This window comes from Macaca thibetana, chromosome 4, assembly GCF_024542745.1.
Source record: "Macaca thibetana thibetana isolate TM-01 chromosome 4, ASM2454274v1, whole genome shotgun sequence".
NCBI lineage: Eukaryota > Metazoa > Chordata > Mammalia > Primates > Cercopithecidae > Macaca > Macaca thibetana.
In genome coordinates this window covers 44,743,958-44,764,568 of record NC_065581.1, presented here as the reverse complement: position 1 = coordinate 44,764,568, position 20,611 = coordinate 44,743,958, and the positions used below count along the sequence as shown (strand labels likewise).

Below are 20,611 nucleotides of genomic sequence, written 5' to 3'. Positions count from 1 at the left end.
GACAGAGGCCCACCTCGTGGAGGGCTCCAGCCGGGGGCTCTCCAATGTGCCTGCCCATTTCTGCTCCCACCAGCCAAGTCAAGCATGTCCCAAAAGCCATTATTTCTGTCCCCAAACCTGTTTGCCAGTTGTGCTTGTTATTGTAAGTATACAGTTTAATAAAATATGACACAAAACAATGAAATATGATGTGAAAAGAAAGGGTTTTCTTCTTTTCTTAAAAATCCAGGTTGAATACTTTGGAAGAATTTGGTAACAGGAAGCAGCTGAAAAAAATGCCATTGAGCGAGGCATAGAAGAGACAGACCATAAAGAATGGTGCTGGCGGGTAGGGTGGAGGGCCTATTCTGGAAGGAATCTACCCTTGATTGGTTCTTAAGAGCCAGGAAGTTCTCACTCCACTTGAAATAAACCAAAACCAGAACCCAAAGAAATGAGTATCGTGGGTTAGTTTATGCCAAAAGACCATTCAGGGCACAGGAGGGCCTGTGCCCAGGAGAAGGCTTCATTCATACATCAAAATGCTGGCACGTGTTAGCACATCCATAGGTCTCCAATTACAATGAAATCTTTACATTGTATAGGTTTTCTTTCTTTATGATCGTTTGTCAAACCAACCAACTACAAGCCTTGATGGTATTGGATAGGAGGGCCTCACTGTACCAATTGTAAGTCCTGCAGCAAAGGCTTTATCACCGAGCCCCTGTTTCCTTGTGGATTTTCATCTGCCCCACCTCAGAGGACCGTGAAGATTACTGGGAGAGCGCAGCAGCCAATAAAGTGCCTGTCGTTAGTAAGTATCAATTCTCCATTCCCATAAATGGTCTCACCATCCAGCCAATTAAGCAAGTCAGAAATCTCAGAATCATCCCCAGCTGTTCCCTCTCCTTCCCTTCCCAACTCCTCGTACACCTCGCCTAGCACCAAAATCCTGCCAAGTCTCCTGCTGAAAAACTCCTGATTGTCCTTGGAGCTCCAGCCTCATAGCAGCTGCCCTGGACCAAGCCATCACCCTCTCTCGCCTGGGGTCCCTACCTGGCCCTGCTGCTATCACTCTCACCCCCGCCCCAGAATCCAGTCTCCTCCTGCAGCAAGAGGGATGTTTTAAAACAAGACTCTAATCATGTCACTTCTTTGCTTAAAAGTGTTTGGCAACTTTCAAAACTCCTTCAAATGACTGAGAAAGCCCTACATACACACACACACACACACACACACACACACGGCTGCACCCACCACCTGTCAGCTCCTCAGAATGCACTGTGCTCCTTCGCACCTCAGGACCTTTGTACACACTGTCCCTGCAGCTTAGCACAGTCCTCACCTCTTCCTTCCTGGCTGGTTAATGCCTACTCATCCCGCAGGCCTCTACTTAAATGCCATTTTCTCAGAAATAATTTCCCTTTCACTTATACAAAAAAATATTTACTCAGCACCTTCTAATGCCAGGCATTATTCTAGGTCATATCTTGGGAATACAACAATGAACAAGACAGACAAAATCCCTGCCCTTGCCAGGTGCGGAGGCTCACACCTCTTCGTGAACAGAGTACTAAAGCCAATGGCTCAGCACTTTGGGAGGCTGAAGTGGGGGGATCGCTTGAGGCGAGGAGTTCAAGGCCAGCCTGGGCAATATAGCAAGACCTCATCTCTACAAAAAATATCAAAAAATTAGCCAGGCACAGTGGCGTGTGCCTGTAGTCCCAGCCTTCGGAGGCTGAGACAGGAGGGTCCACTGACCCCAGGAGGCTGCAGTGAGCTATAATCATACCTCTGCACTCCAGCCTGGGAAACAGAGCAACACTCTGTCTCTTAAATAAATAAATAAATCCCTGCCCTCACAAAGATTATATTCTAGTGGGGAAGAAAGAGAATGAATAATTAAATAAATATTTTCAGATAATTAAATAAATAATTAAATACATATTTTCAGATGGTGATAATAAAGGCATCTGATCACAATATGATTAATTTTATTTTTAGAAGAAATAAATTATTACAAAAAATAATTCATATTTTTAGTTGCTTAAGGAAATTAGGTTTGAACAATATATAAAAGGCATTTATTTATACCAGTGACTGTTGAAATTTAGTTCTAGAATGTTGTTTCTGTTCGTACAATTTTTAAAATGTGACTGTGGCATGTTCCTTCAATCAAAAAATAAAACAGAATAAAGTGGTGCCACTCATGGATATACACACACGAATACACAGACCTTTGAGTCACTTTTGAGGTCACACACTTTTGAGGTCAAAAGTGACGTGTAGAGACATCACAGTCTCACATGTGTATACACGAAAGCACACCAGACACAAAACATGTCTCACTCACACACACACACACACACACACACACTTATTTGGAAACACACAGAGACAAGAGGCCAGGATGTTAGCACCACTACCCCCAACCTCCCTGGCACCTCCTACATCCCCACCTGCCAAGCTTGACCCTGCTTGCTTGAGGCACAATTGCTGAAGGTGGCATGTCTCCCTCTTCCAAGGACATCTTCAGGCTCTAAATTCTGCCCCTACTCCCAACAATTACCCAGCAACCTGAGCCCTGGCAGAGGCCAAGCTTAAATTAAAAAGAAAGACAGATAAAGGTACATTGAAATCTTGTGGTCATTCTCTACTCTGACCTCTACTAACCCTCAACCCCCAAGCCCAGTATCACACTCAATACCTGTCCCATCACCACCATAGACCAACCCCACACACCCCACACTCACCCGATGCACACACTCCCACTGGCCCTCTATGGCATGTCACTACCTCTGCCCACAGACCCAGATCCCGCCGATCTAAGACATGTATTCTCACTGGAAATTCACAGACACACGTAACCCCCATCCTCACATCCCCACACTCACACCCACAAATCACACAGTCTTACGCAAGCCTGTCCCACAGTACATGCAGATGCAGATCAGCCATTAGACTTCTCAGAAGACGGGAACATATGGGGTGTGAGCCCCACACCCACACATACCCAAGGTCCATGCACTGCCCTCTCTCCTCACCACTACCTGAAAGGTGTGACTCACTGCACTTACACCCAGAGCCAGCCATGCAGGACAAAGTGGTACCTCTCCACCCCGGCCCCCAGCCAGCCTCCAAGCCTCCCCATCACCCACTGCCACCTGACACCACCTGCCACACTGCCCGAGAGCATCCAAGAAAAGGCCAAAGTCTTCAGAACAAGGTCCCTCCTGAGTGGGAGGGGGGTAAGTCACAGGACCTGAGGTGATGTCAGAGCATAAGGACATCAGAAACCTAGTAAAGGCTGAGCCCTGGGCAGAGGGCACAGCTGACTTCCTGGGCCTGTGTAGACCTGGCACCCCTGGGGCACAGCTGGCCATGGCAGCACTCCACTTTAAATAAACCAAGGTCATCATGTACCCATTCTCTGCATGGGGCTGGGGCCTCCTTATCTCTCCCACCCACCCACCCCCAGCTTAAACCATCTGCCATCACACGTAGGTCAAATTTGCCCATTCACCAAACACACAGGGAGACAGATGTAGAGGCAGTGTAGACATGAGTCACTTCAGAACCCCAGATGAAGGAGCCACATGCACAGCATCATGTGTGCCACCACACTCAACAATTTTTTTTCTTTTTTCTTTTCTTTTTCTTTCTTCTTCTTCTTTTTTTTTTTTTTTTTTTTTTTTTTTTTTGTAGATAGGGGTTTCTCACTATGTTGCCCAGGCGAAAAATGAAGGAATTCTGACACAGGCTACAATATAAATGAACCTCGAGGACATCATGCTAAGTGAAATAAGCCAGTCACATAAAGACAAATATGGTATGATCCCACTTATTTGAGATACACGGGGTAGTCACATTCATAGTAACTGACCAGGGAATGGAGGACAGTGGGGCCGCCACAGGAGTCTGCCCCATTGCTACCGGATGCAGGGAAGGATCAGGGATGTCTCCTGCTCTTGCTTCAAGGCTTGGCTCCAGGGTGCCTCTGAGAGTAACAACGATGCCAAGGAACCAGCCAAAATAGTCACATCAGAGAGACTCTGAGGGAAGACAAGGTCAGCACTCTATAGAAGGCCTCATGGTCTTCTCTCTGATCCCCTGATACCAAGAGTAAACCAGACAGCCAGCAAGGTGTAAGGAGAACAGACACAGAATGTCCTGGGCCCCTCTCGGGGAACAGAACAGTCATGAGAATCCATGATTCTGTGACTTGTGGCAGGGGACACAGAGGACAAAGAAAGGGGAGAGCAACAGCCCTCCTCCAGCCCTTCCTCTTGACCTGCCATCTCCACCTGAGTCCACACCTGGAGAAGTGACTGTTCACATGGACAAAGTGTGGCCAGATCCGAGGTTACAAACCTGCTGCCACAGCTCACCCAGTCCTTGCCCCAGCCAAGCCCCAGGATCCCCTCATGAAGGGCTGAGAACCAGCAGTTTCCCTTCCTCAGGGCCCCTGCAGGGCAGGGGGAGATGAAGACCCAGTGTGCAGCAGGATGCCGGAGAACAGGACTCATAGAGGCTCAGAGCTACAACAGAAGAAACTGAGGGTGGCATAAGGAAGGACTGCCTGCACAACAAAAGACAATCTAATTCGATTAACAAATACTGGCTGAGTGCCAGCTCTGGATCAGGCACTGTGTTTAGGTGCTGGGCCATAAGAGATGTAGAAAATGTATTCTATGCCCCCAAAGAGCTGAGACTATAATATCATAATGACAGCCAGCACCAGCACAGCATTTTAGGATGTGCTAAGCTCTGTCCTCAGTGCTTTTCATGTCATTTGATCCTTTCAACCAATCTTCTAAACTAGATAACATTATTATTCCCATTTCAAAGATGGCAAAGACATGGAGGCATACAAGAGTTGAGTAACCTGCCAAGGCTGCACAGCCATGAGCCAGGTTTGGAATCTGGCACTCTGGCTCCAGGGCCCTCGCTCAAGCCATGCTGCTCTCCATCCGCCTTCTGTATGGCAGTGGCAGGTCATCACACGCTCATTCTCTGCATGGGGCTGGGACCTCCTTATCTCTCCCACCTGCCTGCCCCCAGCTTAAATCATCTGTCATCACACATAGGTCAAATTCACCCCTTCACCGAACACTTGCTGAGCACCCACTACATGCCCAGCCCTATGCTGGTGTTGGCCCTTAAAGAGCTCTTTGCCTGGTGGGTGACGTCATCTAGATAAACCCAGGGAGACAGATGTAGAAGCAGTGTAGGCATGAGTCACTTCGGAACCCCAGATGAAGGAGCCACATGCACAGGATCAAGAACTAGGGCCATTCACGAAAAGTATAAACTTGTGTGCATCAAAAGACTACCAACAGAGTAAAAAAGTGGTCCACGATATGGGAGAAAATATTTGCAAATCATATATCTGATAAAGGATTGATATCCAGAATATATAGGGAACTCCTGAAACCCAACAACAGCAACAAAAAATTCAAAAATGGGCAAAAAGACTTGAGTAGACATTTCTCCAAAGATGATATACAAATGGCCGATAAGCACATTGAAAGATACTCAGCATCACTAATTATTAGGGAAATGCAAATCAAAACCACAATAAGATATCACTTCACACCCATCAAGATGGCTACTATGCAGAAAGCAGAGAATATGGAGAAAATGGAACGCTCTGCACTGTTAGTGGGAATGTAAAATGGCACAGCCACTGTGGAAAATATGTATGATGGTTCCTCAAAAAATTAAAAATAGAATTACCATAGGATCCAGAAATTCCACTTCTGGGTGTAAACCCAAAAGAATTGAAAGCCGGGTCTCAAAGAGATACTTGTATACCCATGTTCGTAGCAGCATTATTCACAATAACCCGAAGCTGGAATCAACCCAAGGGTCCATCAATAGATAAAAGGACAAGCAAGACTATTTAACATTTCAAATATTTAAAATGAAGAAATTCCTTTTTTTTTTTTTTGAGATAGGATCTTGTTCTGTTGCCCAGACTGGCGTGCCATGGCATGACCGTGGCTCATGACAGCCTCAACTTCCTGGGCCCAAACTATCCTCCTACCTCAGCCTCCTGAACAGCTGAGATCACAGGCACGCCACCGCACTCAGCAATGTTTTTTTCTTTTTTCTTTTCTTTTTCTCTCTCTTTTTTTTTTTTTTTTTTTTTGTAGATAGGGGTTCTCATTATGTTGCCCAGGTGAACAGTGAAGGAATTCTGACACAGGCTACAGCATAAATGAACCTTGAGGACATCATGCTAAGTGAAATAAGCCAGTCACACAAAGACAAATACTGTGTGATTCCACTTATTTGAGATACATGAGGTAGTCAAATTCACAGAAACTGAAAGAAAAATGGTGGTTGCCAGGGGCTGGAGGGAGGGGATTGGGGAGTTAGTGTTTAATGCAGAGCTTCAGTTTTGCAAGATGAAGAGTTCTAGAGATGCATGGTAGTGATGGTTACACAGTGACGTGAATGTACTTAATACCACTGAACTGTACATTTAAAAACAACTAAGAAGGTACATTTTGTTACGTGTATTTTACCTCAATAAAACACATTTTTAAAAAATAGAAGAAGTAGCTAGGGGCAAAGTGTAACTCCAAAGCCAGCCAGCCTCAGAGGAGAAAGTCTCCTTGGTGCAGACAGAGCAGAGACAGCAAAGAAAGCAGCACCGGGGAGAGCCGAGCGTGTGATGGCAGAGCTGGCCGCGGCCGCCAATCCTGGCCGTGTTCTAGATGTGTCACTTCCCTGCTCTAGGGTTCAGTTTCCTCGCCTGTCTAGTGGGATCAGTGAAACCTGCTCTGCCAAACCCATATGCAAAGCTTGGAAAATGATAAGCCACAAGTATGTGACGTTATGACACAGATAATAACTGTTAAAAAGCCATGGTCAGGAATCTGATGGAAGTCTTTAGATTTGAACACTTGAAACAAGACACGTTCAAACTGTCATGAAAACGTCTGTGAATCAGAAGGAGGAAAGGAGCACGAGCTTGCAATAAAGTCTTCCCAGAAGGAGAACCAGCCCTTTCTGCAGCGTGCTTTCCGAGAGGATAATCTTGTCCATCTCTGCGCCTCCTCTGGGCCAGTCAGAGGCGCTGCCCTGCCCCTAGGGAGCCACCAGGCTGCACAGAGGCGGAAGCAGCCTGCAGACACAGAGCCCAAGGCAGTGGCAGATGAATCCAGCCTGGCTGAGCTCAGGGCCACTAGATTCCCACTGTGGGAGGAAGCAGAGGGTAACATGGGCTGGATGTGGTAAGCCCCAAAAGCTTTCTGGAGGGCTGGCTGAGCCACTGTGGTGGGGAAACAGCAGGCACACAGTGCATCACCCATGGTGGCAAAAAGCACGGACTTTGACGCGATACAGACCAGGGTCAAGTCTGCTCTGCCTCTTGCTCTGTCTGATCTTGAGCAGTGATGTGAGCTGAGCTTCCCTTCTCCTCTGGTAAAATGGGGGTGTGATATGTACCCTTCTCATGTGGCACTTGTAAGGATTACAAGTGAATCTATGTGCTATGCCCAGGACCCAACAAAGGGCAGCCTTTGTTATCATTATTAGTCCCTATTACTAATATAAGTGCTTTCCAAGGCTGGGAGGTGGGACAGAGATGGAGCATGGGAGAAACACTGCGACTGTGGTCAGGTTGAGTCAGGGTGACAGTGGGGCTCCTTCCAGGTCTGATGGGACATGAGTGTGTATGGGGGAAGGAGATAGTAAGGGTCCCAGGGTCCTGCCCTAGCCAAGGCCTGACCCTCTGAGGTCCAAGACATACCCTCACCTCCCATTCGGCTAGGAGAGTCCCCCACCTCCTACTGTGGGAATCCTAAGCCTGGCATGTATTTTCTTCTCCCAAATTTCTGTCCTGTCAGAGCTGGGGGGAAGCACCCTAGATAGACCTTGCCCTCCCTTTGGGGTTTACAGGTTGGTTCCCTGTGCTGTTAGCCATTAAAGACACAGATCCCTCCTCATGACCCAAGGCTAACCAGGAGAGCTCCAGGAGGCAGCCCCTATGAGGATGTGTTTAAAGGAAGCCCCAGCCTCCTCTTCAGGCAGGCCACCCCTCTTTCACCACCTCCTACCCATCTGCCCAACCATCTTCACACACAAGGACACTTGGGTCTACTGGTGACCCAATAGGTAATCATTAACCCTGGGAGGAGGCACTGGCCCTTTAAGGCTGCCCTGGGAAGAGATGACAAAATCACACCACTGGACTTTGTGCCCTGAGGCTGTTAGGGAAAACAAGGCCTGGGAGTGGAGAGCTTCAGCTGGGAATCCCAGACAGAGAGCCACTTCTGTCGGCCTTCCTCCCTCTGTCTCCTCTCTGATAGGCTTGCCCTACATGTGAATAACGGTAACTCCGCTATGCATGCAGGTCTGGAGGAGTGGTACCCTCTCTGGTGGGCATCCTCTCTCCCTGGATCATTAGGCTTTGTTCATAGCCCACCTCCTTCTAACAAGGTTCTCAATCTGGGCCATCCTTTCAATATCCATTGTGTGAAAAGGAGGACCATGGTAAGGACCACCCCAGCAATGCCCAGCACCCAGCCCAGAGCCCAAGGTGCTGACCCAGAGAAGGCACTGGCCTCTTAAAGGCAACTGCGTGGTGGCATCCACGGAGAGAGCACAGGGTTGGGAGTCAGGACTGTTAGGTTCTGGACCCCACTCCGCCCTGGGTCACTGCAGGGCCTCTGGAGTGTCTCAGCCAATCTCTGACCCCAGTGTCTACATGCAGGCAACAGGCCCTCTCACTGCCAGCTGGTCCTGTGGCTTTGCAGCCCTCGGTAGCAGTGATGGAACAGGGGGTGCTGATGTAGGGGATGGCCACCACTGTCCCTCCTCCTTGTGAACCAGGACCACAAACAGGTCACAGGCACATCTTGATCTAACAAAGATGAGCAAAGCTCTCTTAAACAGCTTACACCAAATAAGTGATTAAGAATTTTTCAAAGGCCTCAAGTGCCAGCCCCTCTGGGAAGCCTTCTCTGACTGTCCCAACCTTTGGTTCCAGTGCTGAGGAACTGCTCTGGTAAATATCTTATCTCCTTGATTGGTTTGTGACCTCTTTGAGGCAGAAGAACTGTGTCACCTTCAACACAGAGAGCCAGAGCAAGCACGGTCCCAATATTTTCTGAGTGAATAGATGCATGGACATGAATGGTGTTTAAATATCAGTTCTGTACACAGAAGAAAGCCCCAGGTCTGAGAGAAGATGTGCAGGTTTGGCCAAGGATGGGCCAAGTTCTTTCACAGCTGGGTAACCTCAAGAAATAATCTGACCTCCCTGGCACTCCTTTGGCCCAGATCCCATAAGCTAGTCAGTTAGTGGCCATCGATTAGGAGTCTGCTGCTGTCTGCAGTGCCCTGGAGAGGTTGTCAGAGGGCCACATTGCTCAGCTGCTTTTGGTTCCTTATGAAAAACTCTGAGAAAAACAGCAGGAAGAAATCAGGACAGAATAGGCAGACCAAAGACGGGAATAAGATGCAAAGAATAGGCTGGAAGTAACCCCAGGAGACCTCCTAGGGGAGGTGAGTTCTGAAATAGAGACCCAGGACATTCATCCCACTCATTCATTCATTCATTCATTCATCCATCCATGGAAGCAGCAGACATTATTAGAAGCCAGGCCCTGAGAATACAATGGTAAATGAATCCAGCCCTTCCCTCAAGTTGCTGAGAGTCTCACTGGGCAGCCAGCATCTAGACTCAGGTGACCACACAGTCTGAGATGTGACCTAATAGATATAGACCACATGCCAGAAAATAGAGTGGGAAGCCTCTCAGGAGGGTTTATCTTGAAGGAACCCCCACCAAAATCTGCTCAGCTGATCTGAGCTTTTATGGGAGCAGGAGATGCAGGTAACGAGAGAAGGGGCGGAAGAACCTTTGTAAAGCAACAGTTACCTGGCAGGTAAACAAGGTTAATGGAGACCTGTTGTTTTTCCAGGTTCTTGGTGACCTCACCTTTGACCAACAATTTCCTGGCACTAGCTCAGGCTGCCAACGGGGGAAGAGGGGGAGGAAGAAGAGGGTAAACAGCAGGTGAGGCCAAAGGTGGCCCTAGAAGGCAAGGGACACATACCAAAATGTCTCCCCAGCCTGAGACCTGCAGCAGAGCCCAAAGTCCAATAGGGAACCTACACCCGCATTCCAGTCATCAAAAACACCATAAATACTGGATTACCCACCAGAAAGGATGCTTCCCGCTGCCTAGCAATGCCTCCCTTTCCCCAGGCTGAGGCCCATTCCCCGGCTCCCCAAGTGCCCCCTTGTCCAGGAGGCTTTCTAGATGGGCTGGAAGGAGCTGAGGATTTCCACCTGGGCATGGCCTCTTCCTCCTACCACTTCTTCCTCTTCTCCAATATCATTAACAATCAACCGTTAGGGGAAACTCCCTCTCTTCACTTCATTCCCCTCAGCCCAGACTGGCCAGTGGGAGAGCCCCAGAGCCACGTGGTGCTGCGATCCTGCTGGGCACTCGAAGACGAAGCCCTGAAATTTCTCAGCCAGCAGCCGGGTTCCTGGCTCACTCTGCCACTCACAGGCTGCATGACCTGGGTGAGTCACCAAACCTCAGTGTTGTCACCTGAAAAACAGGGATGCGGATGAGGAACACTTTCACATGGCTTTGAAAGGAGCAAAGGAGATAATGTACAAAGTAAAATGAGGCATTATTATTCTAAATGCTGGATGTTACCAGAGATCACCCAAACTTCTAATTTTACTGATGAGGAAACTAAGGTCCAGAAAAGACATTTTAAAATGAGAGGATTTGGGTCCTCTCTCCTCTTCCTTCTCCTCCTCTTAGGACTTATCTTCTTAGTTTAGCCTGGCCTCCTAAATGCAGGTTTCTAAACTTTGTAGGGCACAGACTCCTTGCAGAATCTGATAAAAGATAAGGACTTTCTCTCCCCAAAAGGCATTCATTCATATACCCCCAAGACTGTGAAGGTAAGTTCAGGGGGCTCGTGTGTTCCAGGCTGGGGTTCTGCTCTATGGCAGAGCAGAAAAAGAGAGGCTGTCCGTTCTCCGGTCGAGCCTCCCACAGCCACAGCCGCAGGGAAGCAGGAAATAACAAGGGGCCAAGCCTGACCTTCAGGGATCAAACTTCACCCTGAGAGTCCCCCAAAGCCCAGTCCTCAAGACCCTGGGAAGAAAGTCCCATTTAATCCCCCTCTAAACTCCTCACTACCCTCTCCCTTACCCCCACCCATCTTCTCTCAATCCACCTAACACCCCCACCCACCCACAGCTCTTCTTTTGAACTGGTTAATTCTGTTCTGGTCTTTGAAAGTCAAACAGAATCTTAGAGACCATCTGTACAAACCTCTTTATCTTTACAGATGAGAACTATAAACAACAAAAGGCATACTGACTTGCTTGAAGCCACCCAGATAATCAGGACAGGAGCCAGGCTACATTCACCAACTCAGTCCCACGGGTGTGCGCTGAGGACCTACTGTGCATCCTGGGCCCAGCTGGGAGGGGTGGGGCTGCCAAGATTGAGGAGCTGTAACCAGATTGGCCAAGCAAGTCTAAAATCCTTGGAATGAGAGTGCAAACAGGGTTACCAAGCTCCTGATTGTGTAAGAGAGGTTGCAAAATCTCTAGAAGTTCAGCAAGGGCAGGGTTAGAGCCTTCATTCATTCATTCATTCATTCATTCACTTATTCATTCATTTAACAAATATTTATTGAACCCTAAGCACTGGTCATGGGGCCAACAGTCTCGACAATCACCCAGGCAAGGTTCCTGCTCTCCCAAAATCCTAGAGAGAGAAAGTCAATCTGTAAACAAATAAATACATTTTAGCTAGAGATAAATACCATGAAGAAAATTAAAAGAGTGGAATGCAAGCAACTTGGGGATGCCATTTATGTTGCGGGGGAGAAGGGGAGAGGTGCTCAAGGAAAGCCTCTCGGAGGAGGTGACATACGAACGGAATCCTGAAAGGTGAGGGGGAGGCATCCATGCAAAGATGTGGAGGCAGCATGTTCCTGAAGGAGGGAACAGCAAGTACAAAGTCCCTAAGCGGACATGACACTGCTATGTTCAAGGAAGGAGAGATTATTGTGTGCAGACGGTGAGAGGGGCCTGTGAGGAGGCTGAAGAGAATGTCAGGAGGCAGACAAGGCCTGGCCTTGTGGACAGGCGATGAGGGCAGGCTTTATTTTGTGTGCAGGGAGGGTTTACACAGAGAGGTAGCATGATCCTTCGTGTGGCATCAGAGTGGTTTCTGGCTGCTGGGAGGAAAAACAGTTGGAGAAGCTGGAGAGGAATGGAGAAGCTGTGGAGCTGAGGCCAGATGGTAGAAAGAGGGGAACAAGGACAGAAGTGTTTTTGAAGCAGAACAGGCCCCGGGATTGCTGATGGCTTTGATCACCCAAAGGGGTGGTCAGATTATGAATGCCAGGCTTTGGGCTTGAGCAACTGTGGGAATGGCGGTATCATTCACAGGTATAGGAGAGTAACAGGTTTATGAGGAGAATGAAATCTTGCAATTTGTGTATCAGGGAAAAAAGCTCAGTATCCTTTGCTGACAAAACCTGTTCTGTCTGAATGTACTATAAAGACCGTGTGTCCATATAACAACAAAAGATACAGCCATTTAAAGAACTCAAAGGTGTCTGTGACAGAGGATGGGGCAGCCAGGCTCTGAAAATAGCCAACATGGCCAAAAATGTATCAATCACAAGTAAAATTTCAAAACTGCTTTCCTTCTGGGCTTTCCACACCGTGCGGCTGACAGCCAGGGCTCTCCCTCCAGCCAAAGGCGGGGCCATGTGGTCAGGGACCGGGGCTGGCAGGGGCACCTCACGCCCTGTGTTTGAGCTTCTTTCACTCTTGTGCTCCCTCTCATCTGATTTTCATGTTCTGCAAACCGTGGTCACTGGATTTGGGCATGGTTCTTTTTGTAAGTCAAGAGGTTTTTTTTTTTTTTTTTTTTTTTTTTTTTCCTTTTGTAATCATCTTCTTTGAGAATGAAGGCGTTTCTTTTTATTGGAAAAAAGTACCAGCTGGAATCATACACTGAATCACATTCCCGGCACCACATTCTGAGGGGAACTTGGGCATTAGATCCTGCCATGGCACCCCTGCTGGGCGCCCTCAATCAGAGGACGACACTGACCATCTGCCCTATGCCTGTCAATGCAAACCCCAGAGGAAGACACAGCAAATTCCTTCCTCTAGGGATTCTGGTTGGGAAAATCTAGCCTCTTCCTCCAACTCTGTATCCTGCGTGGTCCTACTGGACCCCAAACCCAAGGCTTCTGACCTTGATGAGCTCCCGTCTCAGCCCTAGCCTCAGTCAGCCCTGCCTCTTTCCTGGGCCTTCCCTGACCTCTGCTGCATCCTCCTTCTTTCTTTCCTCCATCCTTCTTTACCTCTGACTGGAGATGTCCTGAACTTTTTTCCTCCTGTGCTGGTCTAGCCCCAGGCCACCTCCTCCTGGAAGCCCCCAGTGATCAAGCCTGATGCCATCATCAACCTGGCAGCAGTTTCCAGTGCTCTCTCCTTCTATATACTGGTGTGTGATGGTCCTGGGTTGTGTGTGTGTGTGTGTGTGTGTGTGTGTGTATGTATGTGTAACAGATCTGAAGGAGCATCTCTTCTGATCAGATAGGAGGGTCTTAGGGGCCTCATAATGACCAGTGGACACCTTTCCGTTCTCTTCCTCGAGAATCGTCTCGTTATGGGCCTGTTACCAGTGACTGCCCTGTCTTCCCACTCTCCCTGGCCTCTGTTTCAGGTCCCTCCCATCCAGCCAACACATATTTACTGAGTACCTACTCCGCACCAGACACGTGCTGAGGGCACAAGTATGAACAAGATAGGCAGTTCCCAGCTCTCACGGAACTGCTATTCTGAGTGTGGCATCCACAGGGAGGTCGATGGGTGAGTGGGGAGCGTGTACACAGAAGGAGAGAGAGAGAAGATCATCACCCATAGTGACAGGTGCCATTTGCTCCACAAGTTGAGTACCTGTGGTGTGTCAGGTGCTATTCCAGGGACTTAAGACACATCAATGAATAAAACAAAGACACCTACTCTTGTAAAACTTAAATTCAGGGTGGGGGGAGACAGAAAGTACACAATGCACATAATAAATACATGCATTTTATACTGTGAAAACATTAGAGTGGTAAGTGTTTAGAAAAAAAGATAAAAGAGTATAGAGTAAGAGGGCTGGCAAGTGTAGGAAGAATATTGCCATTTTAAATAGGATGCCCAGGGCAGGCCTCATTGAGAAGGTGATGTTTGAGCAAAGACATGAAGAAGGCAGGAGAGTGAGTCCTGCAGATATCTGGAGAAAGAACATTCCAGGCAGAGGGGGAAAGCTGTGCAAAGGCCCTGGAGCAGGAGCATGCCAGATGTGTTTGAAGAACACCCTTGCTGTTCTTGGAAAGGAATCATGTAGGACCTTGAAGTCCATCGTAAGGACTTTGGTCTTTAGTCTGAGGAAAACCAGGAGCCACTGCGGGGATTTGAGCCAAAAAGTGACATGAGCTGACTCAGCCCTTCTTCATTAAATGCAGCAACTGATAGAAAGTGACTGAGGCAGGGAGGAGGCCGCTACTTTAGGTAACGAGGTCAGGGCGGTCTTTCTGAGGAGGAGCAGCTAAGCTGGGAGGTTAGAGGCAGAGAATGGTCCCACCCACTCTTCTTTCCCCTCCTCTTCCTCAAACTGTCAACCAGGGAAAAGCCTTCTGATGTCTACCACACCTCAAGCATCTCCTTTCCCTCATCCTTTCATCCTCTCTCTCTTCCTCTCTCATCATCTCCATTTTCTCCCTCCCCTCTTCTTTAGTCTTTTGCCGCACCCCTCAGAGATGAGGCCTCTGCCTTCCTGGGGTTCTTAGAAAACAGTTGTGAAAAGCAGAAGGAAATGCTGCAGTAGGCCCTTGGCAGGAAGGAGGGCAGCAGATTACAGTGTCTGGTCCCAGAGGCTCACCCTGTAATCATCACTGTGTTTCAGGTGACCGGGGACCCTGAGGCATGCCCCACCAGGCCAGGACTTTCTATCCTCAGCCAACCGTCCCCAGTCCCCCACCTCAAACATAGGTGAGAGAGGAGGCAGCTTCAAGGCCTTGCCCTCAGCCCAGCCTTCAAGACCTGATGAGGAGCCAGCTAGAGGGGACCCCTGAGCCTTCAAGCACAACCCCCACGGGGTACAGAGGATGAAACTGAGGCCCCAAGAGGAAACAATGCAACTCCACGTCGCAGGTTGAGATTTGAACCCAAGACACTGTCTGCACCCCAGACTACCTCATCTTCTGGCCTAGGCCTTGGGGTCAAGCAGCAGGTCAAGGATTTGGCTCCCTTGCCTCAGACAAAGAAGAGGGCCTGTCTGTGGTCAGATACTGCATTACCAAGGCAGGGCAGGGGTGCTTTGCTGCTAGATGCTGGCATCCAAAGGGCCAGGGAGAACTCATCCCCAGTGGAGAGTGACCCTAACCCCATGTCTCCAGGAGAATGGGGATGGCTCAGGACAGCCCTGTCCCGCTGAAGTAACAGCTCAACCAGCCAGTGGAGCAAAGCTCCAGGGGACAGGTAAGCCCACAGGCCATCTTTTCAGCTCCATCCCAGGGGCCCAGGCCCTGAGCCTGTGAATAGAATCCCTCCTGTCCTCTAGGAAGAGAGATTTCAGTGTCAGCCTCCTGGATCACCTGTCTATCCAGTCCAGAAATAGACCTGGCCCTCCTTGGCTGTCACGTGCCATGCGTGGCTGTGGCCTCCAGCACCTGAGTCATCCATGACTCATCGCCCTCTGTCCTTGGTCTCAAGAGGGTTGGGCCAGGAGGACTCATAAGACCAGTCTGATGTCCCTGCTACAGGCCTATCCCTCCCTGCTCCACCCCACACTGCGACACAGGAAAATAGCCAGACGCCTTGCAGCAGACACCCATATGAACACCCATCTGCTCACAGGGGACCCAGACACCTAACCGCACTCACCCCTGCACACACACACACACACACACACACACACACACACACACTCCTTCACAGCGCCCCTCTGCTCACATGTGTGCTGGGTGGCCCCATGTCCCCCAGAGTCTCTCCATAAGCCCAAAGCACTGCTCTGAGATTTAGGCTCTGCTATTAACTCCCTGGGTGACCTCACGCAAGATTCCTCCCCTTCCCCTTTGGGGCCTCAGTTTCCTCCTCTGATCTTGGACTCACATGTCTCCAAGATCCTTTCTAGATCTTAATCTAAGGTGGGGCATGGTGATTATAGACTACAGTGAATTAATGAAAGGAAAGAGCTAGGAGGGTGACAGTGGGCACGGTGGAGGGGGAAGGAGGACACCTGCCCGGGACCCTTCAGATCACACCACACCTCTGGCTACAGTCAAGCATGACAAAGAATGGCAATGCCCTGAAAGACTCCTCCTCGGCGGGGCGCAGTGGCTCACGCCTGTAATCCCAGCACTTTGGAAGGCCGAGATGGGCCGATCACGAGGTCAGGAGATCGAGACCATCCTGGCTAACATGGTGAAACCCTGTCTCTACTAAAAAAAAAAAACAAACAAAAAAAACTAGCCGGGCGAGGTGGTGGGCGCCTGTAGTCCCAGCTACTCGGGAGGCTGAGGCAGGAGAATGGCGTAAACCCGGGAGGCGGAGCTTGCAGTGAGCTGAGATCCGGCCACTGCACTCCAGCCTGGGTGACAGAGCGAGACTCCGTCTCAAAAAAAAAAAAAAAAGACTCCTACTCAAACAGCCAACTCTGGGCATCACTATGTCTCCCCTCAGACTGGGGCTCCCTGAGGACGGGGCTGTGTCTCCTCTCAAACTGGGGTTCCCTGAGGACGGGGCTGCGTCTCCCTCAGACTGGGGCTCCCTGAGGACGGGGCTGCGTCTCCCTCAGACTGGGGCTCCCTGAGGACGGGGCTGCGTCTCCCCTCAGACTGGGGCTTCCTGAGGACGGGGCTGTGTCTCCCTCAGACTAGGACTCCCCAACTCAGGGCTGTGTCTCCCCTCAGACTGGGGCTCCCTGAGAATGAGGCTGCGTCTCCCTCAGACTGGGGCTCCCTGAGGATGGGGCTGTTCTCTTCCTGACTCTCTGACAGGTCAAGAGCTTTCAGTCTCACCTTTTTTTCCAACTCTTCCTCTCTTGACTGAGCATGATGCAACTCCAGGCCAGTTCTTCTCAGCCTGGTTTCTTCTCTGTGAATTGGACCCAGGATGACAGCACCCACACAGAGGGGGCCATGTACTGATGAAACCATCTAAATAGCCATCACCACCAGGTCTCTCCCATATTCCACCTGTATTATCCTCAAATCCTCCCGGGTAATGTGGGTCACACCTGGATATGGTTCCTTAGAGGAAAGACAGGGCAGTGTGGTCCAGAAATCAGAGATTTGGCAGGAGCCACAAAGCTGAGGGTCATCAGCCACTCACACTCTATTTGTCCTTGTTCACCCACCCGGACAGCAGACACCTCCTCTACCCCTAGGAAGGGGTTAAGGAGTATCCCTCCCAGGGTACAGGGCATTGGGAAAGCTAGGAGGGAGCCATGTTCCTCCACTTGGCCCAAGATTCAGTTTCCCAATCCAGTATTATTACCGTGAGGCAGAACCAGGCCGGAGGCGGCTGGGCAGACTGGACACCACCAGGCTGTGGATCCCAGAATCTTCTTCTCTTGTTGGAGTGGCCCAGGGGACCAGACTAGCTCCTGAGGGCTCTCAGCTGGGAGGGCCCCGGGCTCTGGGTAGAGAGGGGCATGAGCTCAGCAGAGGCAAGGCAGGAAGACTACTCAAGAGAGCAAAGAAGAACCCCAGACAGGAGGTTGTAAGTGGGCCTGTCATCTCCGTGACGTGGAGAAATAGCAGAGACCACGTCCAGGTCTCCAGTTGCCACTGTCACCCTTCTGTCACAGCTTCCAGTACCGACTTCCTTACTTTTTTGTTTTACCACAACCCCCTGAAAAATACTTCCTACCTCATGACCCAGAACACATGTACGCACACACACACACTCCACACAAGTTTCAAGAAACAATACTTACCTTTACTCCATGCAAGACTAAATATTTTGTACCCTATTCTCCTTCCTATGTAAGAAAAAGAATCATGCTGGTTGCATGCTGTTAAATCGACTTCATGACCCACATAGATCACAACGTACAGTTTGGAAACCCTACTCCAAGGTCAGCAAGCTAGATATAGTGCCATTGTACAGGTAGAGATACTGAGGCCCAGAGAAGAACCAAGAGCTACCTGAGGTCACAGGGCTGGTTGGTGACAGAGGCCCGGCCAGAGCTCTGGGGTTTTGGCTCCCAGAGAATTTTTCCACTGGAAGTTTCCAGAGCCTGAGGGACTCTGAGATAGCTGCCTGCAGAATGAGGACTAGGGAAGAGAATTCCCACCGACAGGTCATCAGGAAGGGGGAGACGGATGTTTACTAAGGCTCTCTTAGAGCTTCTGCAGGCCACAGCAGTGAAGGCTATGCTGAGCCTATGGAAAAGGTCAGCCTTGAGGGTCAGCGCCAGGTCCTCCTGAGCACAACGAAAAGGAGAAAGGGGAGTGGGCTGACTGCAAGGTCACACGGACTCAATCCAAAGGAGGCTCCCAGTCTGATGGGGGAGACACTGACTGCGCCCTCAGAGAGCTCCTAATTTGTTTCAGATCTCTGCTGCAGGCAGAAAGTGAAGACAAATCCAGAACGAGGGCCCACACACAATGTCTTCACTGGACACCTCAGCAGCAAAGCAGTGAGAAGGCTGGGGAGGAAGAAGAAGAGCAGCAAAGCACCTGAGAACTCTCGAGAGGGAGGTCCAGCCACTCCCTCCATGCAGGGTTGCCAGACACAGTACGGGATGCCCAGTTAAATCTGAATTCCACACAAACAATGAAAATTTTACGGGGCACCTCATGTTTTTATTTGCTGCGTCTGACAACGTACTTCCAGGATCTTCTCTCCTCAGACCTAGAAGGCCAGCTGACCATAGAGGCCTGAGGCCCATGCAGGACTAACAGACAGCAGGAGAAACTGAGGAAGTGCTTCATGTCCAGGTATCTGGTATTGACCCAGCGGGGGTGAGACAGAGATGAGGGGCTCTGGGACCCCCATGCCCCAGTAGGTAGTCCTCAGACCACAGATACCTCCTTCCCACTTTCAGAGAGGGAGAGAGGATGGTCTGGGGTGCAAGAGATAGCCTTTGGAGTGGACATGTGATGGTGGGCAAGGGAACAAATGGCTTCCTTTGCCCCCTCCCAGCAGAAACCCAGGCCATTCGAGATAAGCCAGACTCCAGGGACACTTCCTGTGAGGCAAACGCCAACGGCTGGCACACCACTGGCATCTGGGGGGCGGGCTAGGAGAGGCGCAGTTTCTCCGAAGTCATGGGGCCTGGGGGAGGGTTTTACCAGCATCGAACTGAGCCCTTCCCCTCACCCCTGTGTCTCTTCTGCCCTCTTTCCCCACTGTGTGCCCTCCCACTCACCACCAGCACCACCATTTGAGTTTTTAATGTGGCTGCCAGACACTTAGGTAGTACCAAGGGAGTGGTTGAGGTCACCACAGTCACAATGAAAGGGGATGAGCCCCACTGACCTCAACAAGAAGGCATTCCCTGGGCTCCCATAATCTTTGCCGGCAAAATGTCCCCTTTCCCAGTCCCCAGAATGGGGGATAAGTGATAGGACTTGGGGAGGGGGGCGCAGAGCAATGCCAGGGATGCAGCCAGGAGCTGAACCTGGGGCCACATCCTGGGAGGGGACTAATTGTAGGCCTGGGACTCTGTGCCCAGGGCTTAGGGCAGCATACCTTGCCTGCACCTCACTACAAGAAGGAAAGGAAAAGTTGTTTCCATTTTTCCTTGTGGGTTTCTGCACTGGCTGTTGCCACACCAAGAGAATGAACCATCCCAAAAAAGACTCGGTATTTTAGATGGTTCATCTAAAGGGATCCGTAGATCCCTTTCTCCCCAAGGGAGAAGGCCCAAGGTCATACCCTCACCTTCAGGGAGCACACGGGCTAATCAGAGAGAATTTGCCCCTGCTCTTGGGGACCCTGACAGAGTGAGGTGACTAATGTTCATTTATTCATTCATTCTACAAGTACCATATTTATTGAGCGCCTTAAGAGGGGACTGGGGGTGGGTTTTACCAGCATCGAGCTGAACTCTTCCCCTCAGCCCCAGGTCTCTTCTTCCCTCCTTCCCTTTTAAGTGGCAATCACTGTGTGTTCATTGTCTAATATAATCCACATCAACACCTGGGAGGTAGGTGTTGCCATGCCCATTTTACAGAGAAAGACAATGAGGCCCAGACAGATCCAGCAACTTGCCCAAGGTCACAGAGCTAGAAAACTCTACTGATGTCAAAAGCAGAGCTCAGCTCTGTCCGATTTCAAATCCTCTCTTCCCACATCCTTGTGCCAAATCACGACAATAGCTAACCTTTATTGGGCCCTATTGCGTGCCAGTCATCCTCCTATGACCATCCGCATTTCCCCGAGCACCAGCACTCTCAGCTCTAGTATGGGGACACTACTGCCTACGTCTGGTGTGGGGAGGATGACATGATCATGTGTACACAAAACACTGTGAAATAGATATCATGGTGCCTCTTTCACAGATGACAACTGAGATGCAGAAAGGTAATTGTCCTAAACATAACTGAGAAGCTGTCAGAG

At 49.9% G+C, this 20,611-nt stretch overlaps 1 protein-coding gene across 25 annotated transcripts in view; it reads left to right on the top strand.

Annotated features, from left to right (window-relative positions):
* The window catches only part of MRPS18A (mitochondrial ribosomal protein S18A), a 564,209-nt gene that overhangs the window by 413,170 nt on the left and 130,428 nt on the right, over window positions 1–20,611 (top strand). The window contains exon 1 of one of the 25 annotated variants that reach the window (XM_050787026.1): window positions 12,764–12,767. The exons of the other annotated variants lie outside the window; for them this stretch is intronic. The gene's annotated coding sequence lies outside the window, so the exon portion shown is untranslated. Of the gene's footprint in view, window positions 1–12,763; window positions 12,768–20,611 lie in introns of those variants that run through there. 25 annotated transcript variants of the gene reach the window in all.